The sequence below is a fragment of the Pleurodeles waltl genome, chromosome 3_1, assembly GCF_031143425.1.
Source record: "Pleurodeles waltl isolate 20211129_DDA chromosome 3_1, aPleWal1.hap1.20221129, whole genome shotgun sequence".
In the NCBI taxonomy this organism is placed as follows: Eukaryota; Metazoa; Chordata; class Amphibia; order Caudata; family Salamandridae; genus Pleurodeles; species Pleurodeles waltl.
Genome location: NC_090440.1, coordinates 1,506,074,417 through 1,506,090,681, shown reverse-complemented (window position 1 = coordinate 1,506,090,681; position 16,265 = coordinate 1,506,074,417).

Sequence of the window (16,265 nt, the reverse complement as noted above, 5' to 3'; positions counted from 1 at the left end):
GTCCTATTACTGATGTATATGACACATTTGTATGTCAATGTGCTGCTTACAAAAATAGCTTTTAAAATCACAAGCACATGATCGAATGTGGCTTTCAAATGTTTCCCAGAACTCTGCAATGTACCAACCAGCATGCAGAACCACATGCGATAAAAATCAAAGTCTTTAGCACAAGCACTTTCGCACTGCCCAGGTCTTTGTCTCTTGCAAACAGAAACGCTTGAGTGAAGTGAAAATAACAAGCTGCCTATTACAGCAGAAGACATCACCTCTCACAAAATGTGGAATATGCACTTGTATTATTCCTGGTATAAACTCACATACGTCTAAATTTCAGGTCTTAGTATTTCACTTGGAACATTTACAAAACGGAGAGCTGCGAATATTACAATTAAAGTGGTTATGTGCCTTCAACATTGTACCATTTGAGCTTTGAAAAGACAGCCAAGTTAAACCGATGCAAATTGGGGAACTTGGAGATCCTGCCCATGACCACGTTTCTTAGCTGGATTGCAAACATGTCATTTTGGAATTGCATGCACACCGAGTATAATTTAAAAATGCGAAATATCTTCAAAGATTTCATACTGTGATTCTGTGAGCAACTTTGAAACAAAACAACTTTAAAGGGCACCTTTGTCAGGAAAAAATATAATAATAAGGTATAATGTTAAACATTTCAGTATGCCACATAAAACTGTTCCATTCTTCCCCCAAACTTTGGGTTGAGAGCAGCCAAATTAAAATAGAAAAGTCATAAACGATTCTTGATGTTGGCATGATAGTGAGGAATGCTTCCCTCGCCACTCGTTTTTTTCAAGGTACAGCCAGGATTTTGCAAAAACATTACAACTGTAACTAATAGCTGTTCAACAAGAGATACAAGGCTGGGAAGCGAAATTCTGACAAAATAAAATAAAATGTGACTAGGCATGTTATGGTGGTGGATTACCAACCATATAGTACATATATGGCCTTTGCTCACTTCGGCAGGGATGACTCCTATATACGTGCTAATCTTGTTCGTAGAAATTGCTAAAACAAAGTTAATATACTCCAGGAGAGTAAAATCGTCCATTGTTTAATAACGGTATCGAACCTAATGTTGAAATATATTGTGCAGGAGCAAACACCGTCCGACTCCGTTGCATTTGTAAAGTGGCCAGCAAACGCTAATCAAATGTGCAAATTAGGGTCCTGAGTTAAGAGGGCCTAGCGTCACTTTAGCACCGCCTTAGTGTAATTTCTCTGACGCTAAGGTGGCCTTTTCCACGGCCATGTTTAGAAAGTGGTGCAATGTGTGCACTGCGCCACTTTGTAACCCTTTGCGCTACATTATGCATGCGCCATGTATAATGCATGCAAAGGGAGGGTTCCCCTGTTAGGGGTTGTGTGAGAAAAGAGGGTGCAAAGAAATCTAAAAGATTTATTTGTGTAATTTTTTTCGGCACTTCCAACAACTGCTCAGAGCAGGTGTTAAAAGGGGGCACGCCATTGTTTACAACTGGCCCCTATGTGCTGTTCAGGGTTAATGCCAAAATTTTGGTGCTAACCCTGAAGAGTGCATCAATAGCATAAACATTTTTTATGCTATTGCCCATTACCCTGTGCCACGGTGCACCCTATCTTCGATACAGCACACCCATGGTGGCGGTAGGTGGGCGCTAAGGGGTGCAGGGAAAGTGGTGCTGCACTGGGTGCAGCGCTACTTTCCTTAAATCTGCCCCTATGAATTGGTGAAATGGCACCTACAAAGACACAAAAAAACAGCACGTGTAAACAACAGGATGACTCGCTATGTGCTGCTATTCTTGGATTCATCAGTATGTTGCTTCTCCTACAAATCTCAGATGAATACACTATGATTTGCCACAAATCTGCCTAAATTCTTCTAATAGACAGCAAATATCTTGGACCATTCCCTCAAGTTGTTCACATCCTTCCGCTCTGCCCAGAGGCAAAAAATAAAGACGTTAAAAACTATCTTTCCTTTTTATCACATCTATAGCCCTTTATTTCTCTTCTCTCTCTCTTCCTCTCGGACATCCAATTTAAATCTCTAAAGGACCTCCTCAGATTTCACAAACCAAGTTCACTTTGGTTAACATATCAATGACACATGCCTATATCACCATGTCAAGGGAAACACAGACTGTAGGAGGCTGGCCTGGTTTGTAGTGGGTACCATGGGTACTTACACCTTATACCAGGTCCAGTTATCCCTTATTAGTGAAGTAGTAGTGTTCTAGCAGCTTAGGCTGATGGAGGTAGCTATAGCAGAGCAGCTTAGGCTGAACTAGGAAACATGCAAATCTCATGCAATACCACTTATAGTTACACAGTACGTATACACAAGTAAAGACAAGACTCAGTGTTACCAAAAATAAAGATATTTATTTGGATGACACAGTACCTAAATTATCTTAGAGACGACAATACTCCTTCTGGAAGTAAGTATTATACACAATATATACACTAGACACCAAAATTAGATAAGTAAATAGTCATAGAATAATGCAAACAGTAGGAAATCCTATAGAATGCAAAGGTAGAAAATAGGTCTAGGGGCAACACGAACCATATACTAAGAGAGTGTAATGTGAATCACAAATTTCCCCCTAGACAGGTGTAGTGTGTGCAGAATCGCTGGGAGAGTAAGAATACAGTAAAGGTTAGTAAATTACCCCACCCCAGAGCCCAGAAGGCAGGAGTAAAGTACTACAAGTTTCCTTAGGACACACTACATCTCATTTTGGGGGTTTTGCAGCAGCCAACCAAGTCTGCAAAGAACAACTGCTGGATTATTATGGACCTGAAGACCTGCAAGGGAAGGAGACCAAATCCAAAAGTCAAAAGAAGTTCCAAGAAGGACAGGAGCTCCTGCCAAACCAGAAGAGGGTGCAAAAACAAGAGTCCCTGGTTAGTTGAAGACTTCAGAAATGCACCTTAGGAAGATGCCAGCGGGTTCCTGCATGATGCAAAAGATGTCTCACGGCACGAAAATTGTTGCTGATGAGATTTCATGTTGGAAGATGCCAACAAGCCTTGGCTTTGACAAAAGTGCATTTTTCATCAAAATGGCGCTGGATGGACCCAGGAGGGACCTGGGGGCCTCAACTCTGTGTGAGGAGGAAGAGGAGGATCTCAGCACTTTAGATAGCTCTCAGGATGCCAGCCAGCACCCCCAGAAGCCACAGGATCTGGGTTCAAAGGAGGTGCAAAACACAGTTGATGCAGCAGAACAAAAGAAGGTCCCACGCCGTCGGAGAACAACTCATAGAGTTAAGAGTCACAGGGTAGAGTGCTGGGGACCTGGGCCAGGCTGTGCTTGAAGAAATTTTGCAAAGAGTGCACAGAGGCCTCAGGAGGTGAAGAAGACACAGGTACACAGGGGTACCATTGTTCTCGGGGAAGGCAAGGTCTTACCCCCTCCAATTTGTGTCAGCAGGACCTCAGAACAGTCTATGTTGATGATGTCCACCCTCTGTGTCCTTAGGAGCACGCTCGTTGTTGTGAGAGGAGTCCCAGGGTACTGGTCGTCATCTTGGAAGGTTCCTGCTTGGAACAGGGGAGTAACTCTGTCACTCCACAGGAGATTTCTTCAGTTCTTCTGGAGCAGGGTGAAGACAGTGAGTCCCAAGAGTGTACACACCATGGAAACTGTTGCAGTTGCTGACTTGGAACTGAGGTTGCTGAAGAAAAGTGTCTCTTATAGACACTTTGTTGCAGTTACAACATTTCTTAGAGCAGGCTGCAGTTGATCAGAGGTCAGAAGAGTCTAAAGTTGTTGCAGAGGATTCCTGAAGGAAACTTGCAAGCAGAATCTGCAGAGAACCCACAGGAGAGACCCTAAATAGCCCTGAGAGGAGGATTGGCTACCTTATCAGGTATGGACCTATCAGGAGGGGTCTCTAACATCGCCTGCTGGCACTGGTCACTCAGAGCCCTCCAGAGTGCCCCCACACCTTGCAAAGCAAGATGTCTGAAGTCTGGGACACACTGGAGGAGCTCTGGGCACCACCCCTGGGGTGGTGATGGACAGGGGAGCGGTCACTCCCATTTCCTTTTTCCAGTTTCCCACCAGAGCAGGGGAGAAGGGGTCCCTGAACCGGTGTAGACTGGTTTATGCAAGGAGGGCACCATCTGTGGCCTTCAAAGCATTCCCAGAGGCTGGGGGAGGCTACCCCTCCCTAGCCTTTAACACCTATTTCCAAAGGGAGAGGGTGTAATACCCTGCTCTCAGAGGAAATGCTTTGTTCTGCCTTCCTGGGACTCGGCTGCCCAGACCCCAGGAGGGCAGAACCCTGGCTGTGAGGTGGCAGCAGCTGTAGCTGCAGTACAGTCATCAGACAGCTGATTTGGCAGTACTGGGGGTCCATGGTGGAGCCCCCAGGATGCATGGAATTGGCTCCCCAATACCAGATTTGGAATGGGGGACAATTCCATGATCTTAGACATGTTACAAGGCCATATTTGGAGTTACCATTGTGAATCCACATATAGGTATTGACCTATATGTAGTGCACGTGTGTAATGGTGTCCCTGCACTCACAAAGTCCGGGAAATGGCCCTGAACTATGTGGAGGCACCTTTGCTAGTGCAAGGGTGTCCTCATACTTAGTAACTTTGCACCTAACTGTAAGCAAGTGAAGGTTAGACATATAGGTGACTTATAAGTTACTTTAGTGCAGTGAAAATGGCTGTGAAATAGTGTGTGCACTATTTCACGCATGCTGCAATGGCAGTCCTTTGTAAGGGTTTATCTGAGCTCCCTATGGGTGGCAAAGGAATGGTGCACCCCATATGGATATCCTGGAACCCCAATTCCCTGGGTACCCAGGTACCATATAATAAGGACTTATAAGGGGGGGTCAGTATGCCAATTAAAATTGGTAAATGAAGTCACTGGCCTACAGTGACAAATTTAAAAGCAGAGACAGCATAAGCACTGAGGTTCTGGTTAGCAGAGTCCCAGTTACACAGTTAGGCACTACACATGCATACACATTAGGCCAAAGACTATGACCACTGGGGCCCTGGCTAGCAGGATTCCAGTGAGACAGGCAAAACATACTGACATATAAGTTTTTATCTATGAGCACTGTGGTCCTGGCTAGCAGTATCCCAGTGACACAGTAAAAACACACTGTCACACACTCACAAACAGGTCAAAAGTGGGGGTAACCATGCTAGAAAAAGGCTACTTTCTCACACAGACTAATTCTTAACTGTGTCCAAAAGACTTGAGACAATTGAGTCATAAAAGGTTCAAACATGAAGAAACCAAAAAGTTCAAAAACTGATATTAAGTCTACACACGCAAAAAAAAAGGTATTACTTTGTCCCTACATACTTGAGAGAAAATTATCCCAATCGAAGATATAGATAAGGATTATGAGACAGTCCTAATCCTCAACCTCCTGACAGAGCTATTTGTGCAATTAGCCTGTAGCAGCTACAATTCTCAGAGGGTGGCCACCACTTCCGTGGTGTTTGGAGAAATCAAACTAATCTGTCCATGGGAATCCCTGTTCAAAACCCTCAGAAGCAATGCCTAGCAACTGCCCTATACTGTGTGATAGTCTCTTTAGTCTATCTGTGCAAGTGCTATGTCGATTCCTACATTGTTTGCCTAACTAGCTCTACCTGAAGTGGAGGGAAGTTCTAAGATGATGTCCATTGTTGTTGTGGTAAAATAACTGTAGTTCTAGACTTTGCTGTTTTTCATAAGTCTTTACTTCAAATACCAAGTATAAAGCCAGAGTACTAAATCGTGTATGGCAATTCTGAATCAGGTGGGACCGATGTACACATCCTGCTGCTCTCAGACTGTCAAAATATAATAACTTATGGATTTTCGAAGTTGAATCATGATTGCCAAATACGATCTCCCGTGACAGCCACTGTGGACTGCACCAGGGGCACATTAGAATCCAAAATATCAGTGACTGTAACACGGACCTTTGACATCCCGTTCGGATCAGATTCAGATAACAGAGCTCAGGATGAAGGACATCTTTCTCTGGGCACTGCCAACATATGTTTTCATTGGCTAGGGCTATCCTCACTTCTTTGAACACTTTGCCAACTCCATCAAGTCTCACCGGCTCCACTGAATAAAAACTGGTTTAAGCTTTAGAGCCCGGTTTGGCAGTCAATGGTGTTTTCAATCTGCTTGGTGCATAAAGGCTGTTTTTTTGACACCTGCTGTGGTGCCTTGCTTTCAATAAAGTCCTCCAATATTTTAGAATTGTCTTTTTGGGAGCAAAAAAGTGCTAATCGAGCAAAGATGTATTAATTGAAAATGAAAAGACGATTCAAATTCAGCTGGTCAGGTATTCCATAGAATCACTCTATGTGCAAATGCAAAGAAAGCATGGCATTAAGGAAATCCTAAACTGCACAATTACACAACACTTGTCAACAAATAGAGGGGATTAGGTCGTGCTGGAAATAAGCATATTTGCTGGAGCATGAACAATCAAAAAGACCGACATTAAATAATCGAAAAGTATGGTAATTCATTATTTCAAGAAATTAATATTGCAAAGAAAGTAAGTAACACAGGGAGTGGCCTACCAGCCCTGCAACTGAAGTGGACTACCTTCTCAGCACATGCGCACATTTACCAGAGCGAATGCCATCGCTCACAGTGGCGAGATCCAGTGGCTGATGTAGGCTTATCCACTGCCTATGCTGTAGCTTGCAGTGGGCGAAAAGAACATGTGAATGACAGTTAAACAGTCCCATAGATGAAGAGGGTAGACCGAAAGTACCTTTCCATGCATGTTTCTATCTGTAAATTGTATCATGTATCTTAAAGAAAGTATGATTTTGTCAAGTATGATGTTGTCTCCAGGCCCAGTCGAAAAATAATTATATCAATAATACACTTGTTATTAGATTATCGAAACCGCTTTCATGCAGAGCGAGTGAGTCCTGCAAAGAGGGACCATGTCTCGCACTGCCGGAAATGACACCACTGGCTCCAAGGGAGCCAAATAGGAAAATATGTTCAAACTGACGTATTTGATGCGCACGTGCATTCCTAACCTAGAGCATCAGAAATTATTCGAACGACGTGCACCTTGTGAACCGACACACAAACATTGAAGTCAAGCAACAAGCTAAAATCTAATCTGCATTCTCAAAAACAAACCTATACTCCAAGATGGTTTGAGGTTTACGAGTCCTCGGACCAGACTTCTAGACCTCTATACCTGACCACGTAAGTCACAGGTGGAGAGGGCGGGTGTCGTTGGGGAGAGGGAGGGGTGGTCGGTGGTCTTCAGAGTTTGGTGGATACTGGACCTCTGTCCAAAATTGGCAGAAGTCCCGAGCGACCTATTTGCATTGTATTCATAAAATAGGGCAGATGGGACATATCCGTCAGTTTTTGGTAGATACCCCATATCTATCAAACTTTAAATATTCAATTTATTTCATCTTCCCGGGTTAGTAAAAATACCAAACCACACCTATTCTAACACGTGTGCCAAGAGGCCGCATGGATAGATGTCGTGATAACAAACTATGTGACAGGTTTTGAAAGGCGCATGAGCTGTGATACACACAGAGCGAACACATTTGTTGCACAAATCTGAAAGTCACACAGCTACATTAATAGTTGTATTGAATCACGAGACTTGGTCGAGAAAAAGATAGTACATTACCGTTTCCCTTTTTATTGCTCATTTTGAAGAAAACTAATTGGATCTTTAAGCACCTGCTCAGTCTTTCTCAGCAAAGCAATTAATGCCGTGCACGCAGTGGCCAATGGAATTAAATGGAAAGGTAGAATGCAGAAGGTGTGCTTTACACATGTAGTTAATGTCAACTGCAGCACAGGTTAGAACTATAAGGCCAATTAAATCCCAATGACAAAACGGGAAAGGGAAGGTCTGGACTTTATCACACAACGTGCGAAGCTCCAATGACAAGTTTCTACCCCGTGTCAGCACATCTTCAGCACCTTAGCTGTGACCAAATTGGACATAAAAGAATTATCCCTATATCTATTCTAATATGAGACCTTCATCTTATTTGCCATTAAGAAGTATTTTTATACTAATAAAACTAACTACAGAGCAACTCTAAAAATGATTTCGTGCAGTGGGAGACTTCAGAATAAGCTTGACTTTGTCTCAGATTTCAACTGTGCAAGTTAACGGTTCTAAAACAAAATTTGATAATAAAAGGTCGAGCAAACGGCCCAAAAGAGTAAAAACATTTGAGAATGCTATCTGGAGAAAAATGGCATTAAGCAATAGGACAAAGTACTTGCTTCCTGGCTTAATACTTTTATATTTTGCACAATCCTTGTTTTCTTTGGAAATTTATGTTTTGGTATGCTGTGCTATGTTGTGTTATTTATGTTATATGTTTACAAACTTCTAAAACCGAACATTCCTCTCAAAACTAGTACCTCGCCTAGCTATCTCCTCCAACAAGCAGAAGACAATTGTTGGAACAGCATTCTCAATTCAGGTGGCAAAACGTTTGAATTAATTACTATCTCAATCAGAAGTATGCAAGATCACATGGAAAGAAATATCCCATGGCTGTTCTTGAGCTAAAGACACAGAATCATATGGCCATTTGTGCACCTGAAATGTTAACAAGTGACAATGTCAGACTATGGCGTAACACAAGATGATGGGCCTCATTATGAGTTTGGTGGTCTTCTGAGAAGACCACCGTGGTGGGGGTCGCCAAAAGACCGCCATGTGGGCAGTATTCCACTGCTGCATTAAGAGTTGCACTGTGAAATCCTCCAAAAAACAGCCACATTTCTGAAACCGCCCGGACACTGGAGGATGGAAAAGAGGTGGTCCCACCACCAGCCCGACAAAAATCCACCCATCAGATTACGATCCATAAATCACAACAGCGGTTATTCCATGGCAGAAATCCATTGGTGGTGTAAACCGTGGTGGTCTCAACTCAAATCACACTTAACACTACATTACCTTGGATAGTTATAATACCCCACACCTGATACACATGCACACACCTGACACACCTACTCACTGCACTATATAACACAACCCACTGTCCTTTGCAATCAAAATGCCACAAACAGCCACAGACAACCAACATCCCAGAGAGTTCAAATTAGCACCCATTGCACTTCACTACGCACACACCTGCACAACATACTAAACACACATATTTGTAGCACACACAATCCACAAAACCTGTCACCCGCTCACATCATAGCACCTACACCTCACCATTTACCTAACTCTGCACCCTTTCACTTTGAACACAACCACACCATCTTCACAACCACTACCATGTCCCCACAAAAAACCCCCATGTTTCCCAGATGGGGAGTTGAGGGTCATGGTGGATGAAATTGTCACGGTAGAGCCACACCTGTTCAGAACACAAGTCAAACAAACATCTATTGCCAGGGAAATGGAGTTGTGGCCAAGGATAGTTGTCAGGGTAAATTCTGTAGGCAGTTATCCACGCACAAGGGATGACATCAGGAAGAGATGGAATGACCTCAGGGGGAAGGTCTATTCCATGGCATCCAGGCACCAGCTCACAGTACTGAAGACTGGCGGTGGCCCCCCACCTTCTCCCCCTACTTTCACATCTTGGGAGGAGAAGGTCTTGGACATCCTGCACCCTGAGGGCCTGATACGAATACTGGGGGAGCGGAGTCTGGTAAGGACCCACAACATTCATGTCTCCCAATTGTCTAGTCCTGCATACTCCCTCACCACCTAAACCCACCCCAACTAACACACCACCCACTACAACTCTGTCCTATTTACCTAATACCCCTTTCTGGCATGCCACATGTCTACTAAACTCATCTGGCCCCACAGCCCTTGAAATTGGCACGTGAAGTATTGGCTAATTATAGCACTACAACTCCCAGAATGCAATATCCCAACATTTTCAAAACCTGGACACTGCACCAAAAATGACATGTCATAAATGATAGCAATGCAATGGCCCACTCACACTAGCATCCCAAGCAATACACAGCTATAGCTGAGTGGCCAGTTAAAATGGCTACAGATTAAAGATCCCAAGCTAGAAATAGACTCCCCTGGTTTCGAAAGTCAGATGGCTGTGTGGATGCACATGCAGTACATCCTGATGTAGGTCAATGTCCATTGGTTACTCACATAGTGTGTTCCTACAAGGACACCAATGCACATTGTACAGCTCTTATTTGTGCCATCTATCATGCCAGACCGTTCACTAGGTAACAGAGGTGTACAGCCATGTCAATAATCAGACAAAATGAGATGCCATCATCAGTACAAACAGATCCAACCTAGTCTAACAACTCAAAACATGGAGTATGAAATTCAGGTCACAAAGTTATCTGTTGTACAAAGTTATTCTGTGCAGCAGATGTCAATGTCATTGCTGGGGGCCATGTTAAGGCACTGTCTGCATCTCACACAACTGCAACAATACCTCAAGTTTAACCTGAACGCTGCCTTTCACTCCTTCTACAGGTAACCTTCACATTGTGACCATTGAGAGGATACCAGAGTCTGCCACTACCCCTCTCGATGAAGGCCAGAGTGAGGACAACACCCCTGGATGTCTGGACACTGACAATAAACCTGGCCCATCGGGGACACCTGGTCATTCAACAACTGTCAGTCTCACCCTGCCCACATCAACTCCTCCCAGTCCTGTTGCATCTACGTCACAGGCAACCATTTTTCTCCAAACCTGTGTCCCAAGGAGTGTTTTATCCATTGTGTGCCCCACAGTTAAGGTACCCGAGTCTCACATGTGAAAAGATTTAAGCATAGTATGTGACATGCAGCGTGCACACATCATGTAAAATTAAATAACCAACTCACAAATATCTGCTGTCGAGGTCGATCACAACCTCTGACATCTACAGTACAGCACATAGCTATGCATCCGATGACACTCTCCTTGGTGCACATTCCCTCAACTATTGAACCACACATACATATTTATCTGTTACTGATTATGTTTGTAAGCCCCACGACTTGACATGTCTTATACATATTGTTGCACAATATCTACATTTCTAAAGCACATAGGAACCTCAGATTAGGTATACAGTGCTATCACCACATCTCCTCCAGTTACACAGCATTTACTGCACAGATACACAAATAGACAACTAAATAAGAAGGCAGTACTTACAGATGTACAGCACTATATGGGGTATAGTTCATGATGCAGATTTTAAAACTTTTTCATACATGAAATGTGCTTAAAATGGCAGCTGCCTAACCTACTGTACTGGACATGTGGAAGTGACCTAAGTTCACTTACGGAAGTCGTCATGGTGGTAAACGGTCACAGTTGCAGTGGAAATTGCCTTTGGAAGACATTGCTGCCTTTGGTGGACTTGGGCCAATGATGATGTCCGCAGGCGGTGACGGTCATGAACGTGACAGATGTGACAGCCATCTTATGCAGTATTGCTCACTGGACTCCTGACACTGCTGCCAGCAAGACCTCCACTACCTGAGCTGCTGCGTATTGCCTCTGGGAGCTATCATGCAATGTCCTGCAGCTGATAGGGCCCCAGCCTTCACCCCAGAAGAGCTGAATAATCTTGTGGAAGAGGTCCTATCACTGTTTGGACAGCTATATGTGCAACAGAGGAGCGGGTGAGTCCAAGCCAAAACCAATGTGTGACAGGTGTGATGTATGATGGTGTATCTGAAATGTAAAGTAGTAAAGATGTTGATGCATGCAGATGCTACTTTGTAAATGAGTGTGAGCTGAAAGGATGGGAATGTTTGCCTACTTGCTGTCACTGAAATGTTCTGTCCACTACTATTGGTATGGTGCATGTGGACATGACTTTTTTCTTTTGTCTGTCTCATCCATATAGGTCGACGCCAATCAGAAGAAGAGAATTTTATGTGCCATCACCAAGCAAGTGCGAACTTTGGGGGTCCAAAGCTGGCAGAGCACCCAACCGGTGGGAGGACCTCACACGCTGGGCCCTGAAGTCTGCAGAGACCCATCTGGGGGTGTACTCCCAAAGAGGGAGGGATGCCCCTCGGATCTTGATCCCCATAATGACCTGTATTTTGGTGGTGGCCTACCCTGAGGTGGATGGGCATTTGAGGACAGCACAGCAGCCACAAAGGGGGAAGTACTGAATGAACCCATGTACCTGCCTCTGCGAGTTCAGTGCATGATGCATAAGTACCTATTCTGTGACAATGTGGCAAGTCATACAGGTAAAGTGTCACCTAGGTAGACATAGTATTCCAGGTGGCAACATAGAAACACAGATGTGACCATAGTCTTATGTGTAGGGAAATGTTCATAACCTATGTCAAACCAAATAGTATGACTGCATGTGGAGAAGCAGATGTGACTATGTCATTTGTATAAATTGACTAAGCCTTACATTTGTGTAACCAGCTGTGACATCCTACCCATCTTGTGTTCCCAAGTCCATTGATCCGATTGATCAGTTGTGTAGCTCTTTGACTCAGATCAGTCCTGTTCCACTGGATGTTGTGCTATGTGCAACATTGGGGCTGATAAATGAGTAACAGGGTTGAGTAATCCTGTGTCTAAATTAGAAGTAAACATCATGTGAGGCTGTAATCCCTAGCAGGATTTAGCTATGCTATACTTACTATACTTCCTATGAGGTCTGAGGAGGTACCCCCATTGTCAGGTCAGGTTTATATATTGGGTAAGGTGACTTTTGATCAGGGTGTGCATCCTACATAGTGGAAATCATGTTGGTCATAATACAGTGACATTTCAGGACATAACATTGACATGTGTACTGATATTGTTTAGTTGAATGTATATGATTTTGTGAAAGTAAGTGGCTAGTTTGCTGATCCCTTAGCCCATATATATTGTCTATGCTACATAGGGCAATACCATTACTATATGACTGCAACAAACACTATTTCCTGACTACATCATGTGTCAATGGATACTTCATGGCTATTGTAATATTGAAACATCTTCTTTGCCAGACTTACCTTTGCTAATCTGAGGCTGTTTGGACAACTTTAGTTATGGATCTGCTCTTTTCTGCCTGACTTAATCGCATAGCAGGTGTTCCATTTGACATACACATGTTGGTGTTATGGGATATGTTGTTATTACATTTGCTTGACTCTAGATGTATGTGTCATTCAGCGTTACCTTAATAATTAGTTATTTAAGTGTTAGTTCTGGACTACGGTAATAGGAATCACACATCTGGACAGTTTTTAGTGATTAGGGTGTTTAGATGTAGACATGTAGAGGTTTGTAATTAGAATGTATGGTGGATTGCTATAAGCACCTCATGCACATTGTTTGGTGTCCATTGATTTGGTGGTAGTACTGAGCTCCCTGCTGTTGTTTGTGGATGTATCCTGTGTGCTAAATAGGCCCCTGATGCAGGACATAGAATAGTTGTCTATGTGTCAATGAGTTAGATACATGGGTCCAGATACTCTTTATGAATCTTTTCATAGTATTCAGATAGATGTTTCAATGACATGCTATGTCATTTTGTGAAGCAGACTATTTCGGTGTGCCATATGTAGTGTCTTCATCTGAGGTGTTTGCCATTGTGTAAGTTGTGTACAGAATGATGTTAGACATGTGGTTGGAAAGCAACATGCTGTGTTGTATTTGAAGTGAGATGAGTTTACTTTCATGGAACATGACTACTGGTGATGGACTGGGCAGGTGTGGAGTAGGGGGAGACATGATATTGTATTGTCAGTAACCTGCATGTCCTTAAAATGATTTGTTGATAGACAGTGATGATCTGTATAGGGAGAGATTTTAGATGTAGCCAGTTCATCTTGTGCATGTTGCGTTTCAGTCACTGATGAATTGATGGGACGGTGATGTAGTGGTCAGATGGTTGGCTTATGTTGTGGGCGAGACTGTGATCATATGAGAATGTTGGAAGTATTTAGGTGTGGCATGATGTAGGCTCTGAATAGTTTCCACATGGAACTTTATTTGACATTGATGTGTCGTTAGTATTTTGTATGTTGCAATGTATGTGTATGTTAAGAATGTGATGACCCTCTCTCTCTCTCTGTTTCTGTGCATAAGCATTGGCAGGCAAAGGAGATAGGGGCACAGCTGAGTGGGGAAGCTGTTGGCCATGGGACCCAGAGTGCTGAGACCACTTACACAGAGGGACCCAGTGGCATGGAGGGCGAGGAGAGTGCCACGGGGAGACAGGATTCACGTCTTCATCATTGGAATCCTCCTGCAGTGGACACTCCCTGGTGGACCCATCTGGGACCACGGCAGCACCATCTAAGTCTACCACTTCCTTAATACCAGCACCTCTGTCTCCATCAGCCCTGCTGCCCCAGTAAGGAGGCTATTGAGCTCCTGAGGTCCATCTCTGTGGGTCAGTCAACTAACGTGAATGCAATCCAGGGACTTGCAACTCAGATACAACAGAATAGTGCATTCCTGGAAGGAATTCATGGTGCAGAGGCTGGCCTACAGAGATCCTTTCAGGCTCTGGCCTCCACACTGATGAAAATCAGTCACCATTTGTCTCCCATCCCCCCTCCACCTTCCCAAACCCAAACCCCTCTTCCCCAACCCAGCCAAAGTACACAGACAGACAGGCATGTATCCACCTCAACATCCAAGGGTAGCTCAGACAAACACAAGCACCACAAGACAAACCATGCACACAAGCAGCATAACCTGCACACACATAGACTGTCACTACCTACTGTGAAGCTCCCACCACCCCCAGATTCACTGACAGCACACCTGACACACCAGCAGACACTACACCAACATTCACAGATCCAGCCACCACACCAACCCTACCCACAGACAGCACCTCAGCAGAAACTTAGACATCCACCCCAGTCACCACACCTGCAGACATCACAACCACGGACACTCCTACAGGCAGGACATCCACCATACCTGTAGTCATCTCCACGGCATTCCCAAGCACCTCTATCCCCTCAGTCCTGTATACATAAATGCCCTCACTCATCCGTCCAACAGACACCCACCACCCACGAGCATACCTCCCACATAGCCACGACAACCACAACGAAATGTCAGACAACCATTCCCTCACTCTCCACACCCAAATCCCTTACTGATGACCGTCCTGTGTGTCTAGAAAAGTGTTCCATTCATGTTTTTAACTTTTCCCTATTCCTTTTTCCCCTGTAAGACCTCTAAACACCTTGTTTCCTTCCCCAGGCCTGTCCCTTAAACCTACAAGCCCCCATAACCCCCCCTACAAGTACCAATGACCTGCTGTCCACTAGGAAGTCTGCACCTCCCAGGAAAACTGAACGCTTCCCTAAGCAAGACCTAACCCCCCTCCCAAGCCCAATTCCAAAGGAACCCCTCCCAAGCCTAAACCCAAAACCCCCTCTCCACCTCCCGATAATCCCTGAGGTGTCTGCCTGCCCCCTTGATACTGCTACCTGTGGAAGTTACATGGCAGGCAGGATTCAAGTTCGGGGCATACAGATGTGCATCAAGAGCATTTTGCACTATTTCTATTTGGACTGGTCTATGGCCATGAACATTTCCATATTTAATATCACTTTTAAATCATATTTGGACCAACAAATTGTTGGTTTCAACGTTACATATCTGTCCTGAATTTCTTTCCTTAGGGCATATTTAGGAATTTGCTGATATTGTTTGTGTGGGAGTATTTATGTGTAAATGGTGCTTGTGCTACCTGCCTTGTCATGTGAGGTTGTCTGCAGTGCATTTGTCCCCCAGTGATGGGTGTGTGTTGTGTGTGTGTTGTGTGAAGGCCATGTGTATGTTGGAGACATGTTTATGTCACAAAATTGAGTGGTGTGTGTGTTGATGTGTTTGTTGCAGTACTGGGTGGCTTTGTGTGCTTTTACTGTTTGGGTGTGCATGTTTGGTGAACGTTACGTCAGATGTGTTATGATGTGTGTTTGCTGGCTATGTCGAATGCTGCGTTGTATGGTTGTGTGATTGTGTGTGTTTGTTCCCTGTTGGTGGTACGTTGTGTTGTATGTGTCATTTGTCAATTGGTGGTGTCTATTGTGGGTACTTGCCAATGCATTGATGGTGTTGCAGTTGTGGTGTTATAGTGACATTTTGTGGTGTTGTGTGTCTGTACCAGTGCTGCGTTTCTGGGAGTAGGTGTGTGTTTTTGACGTGTATATGTGTGATGGCCGTGGTGTGTGTACTGTCTATGTGTGTATGTGTGTATGTGGCTGTCTGTGAGTGTGCCTGTCAAGGTCAGGTTACGTGTATGTGTTACCCTCGTCCCCATTCTCAAT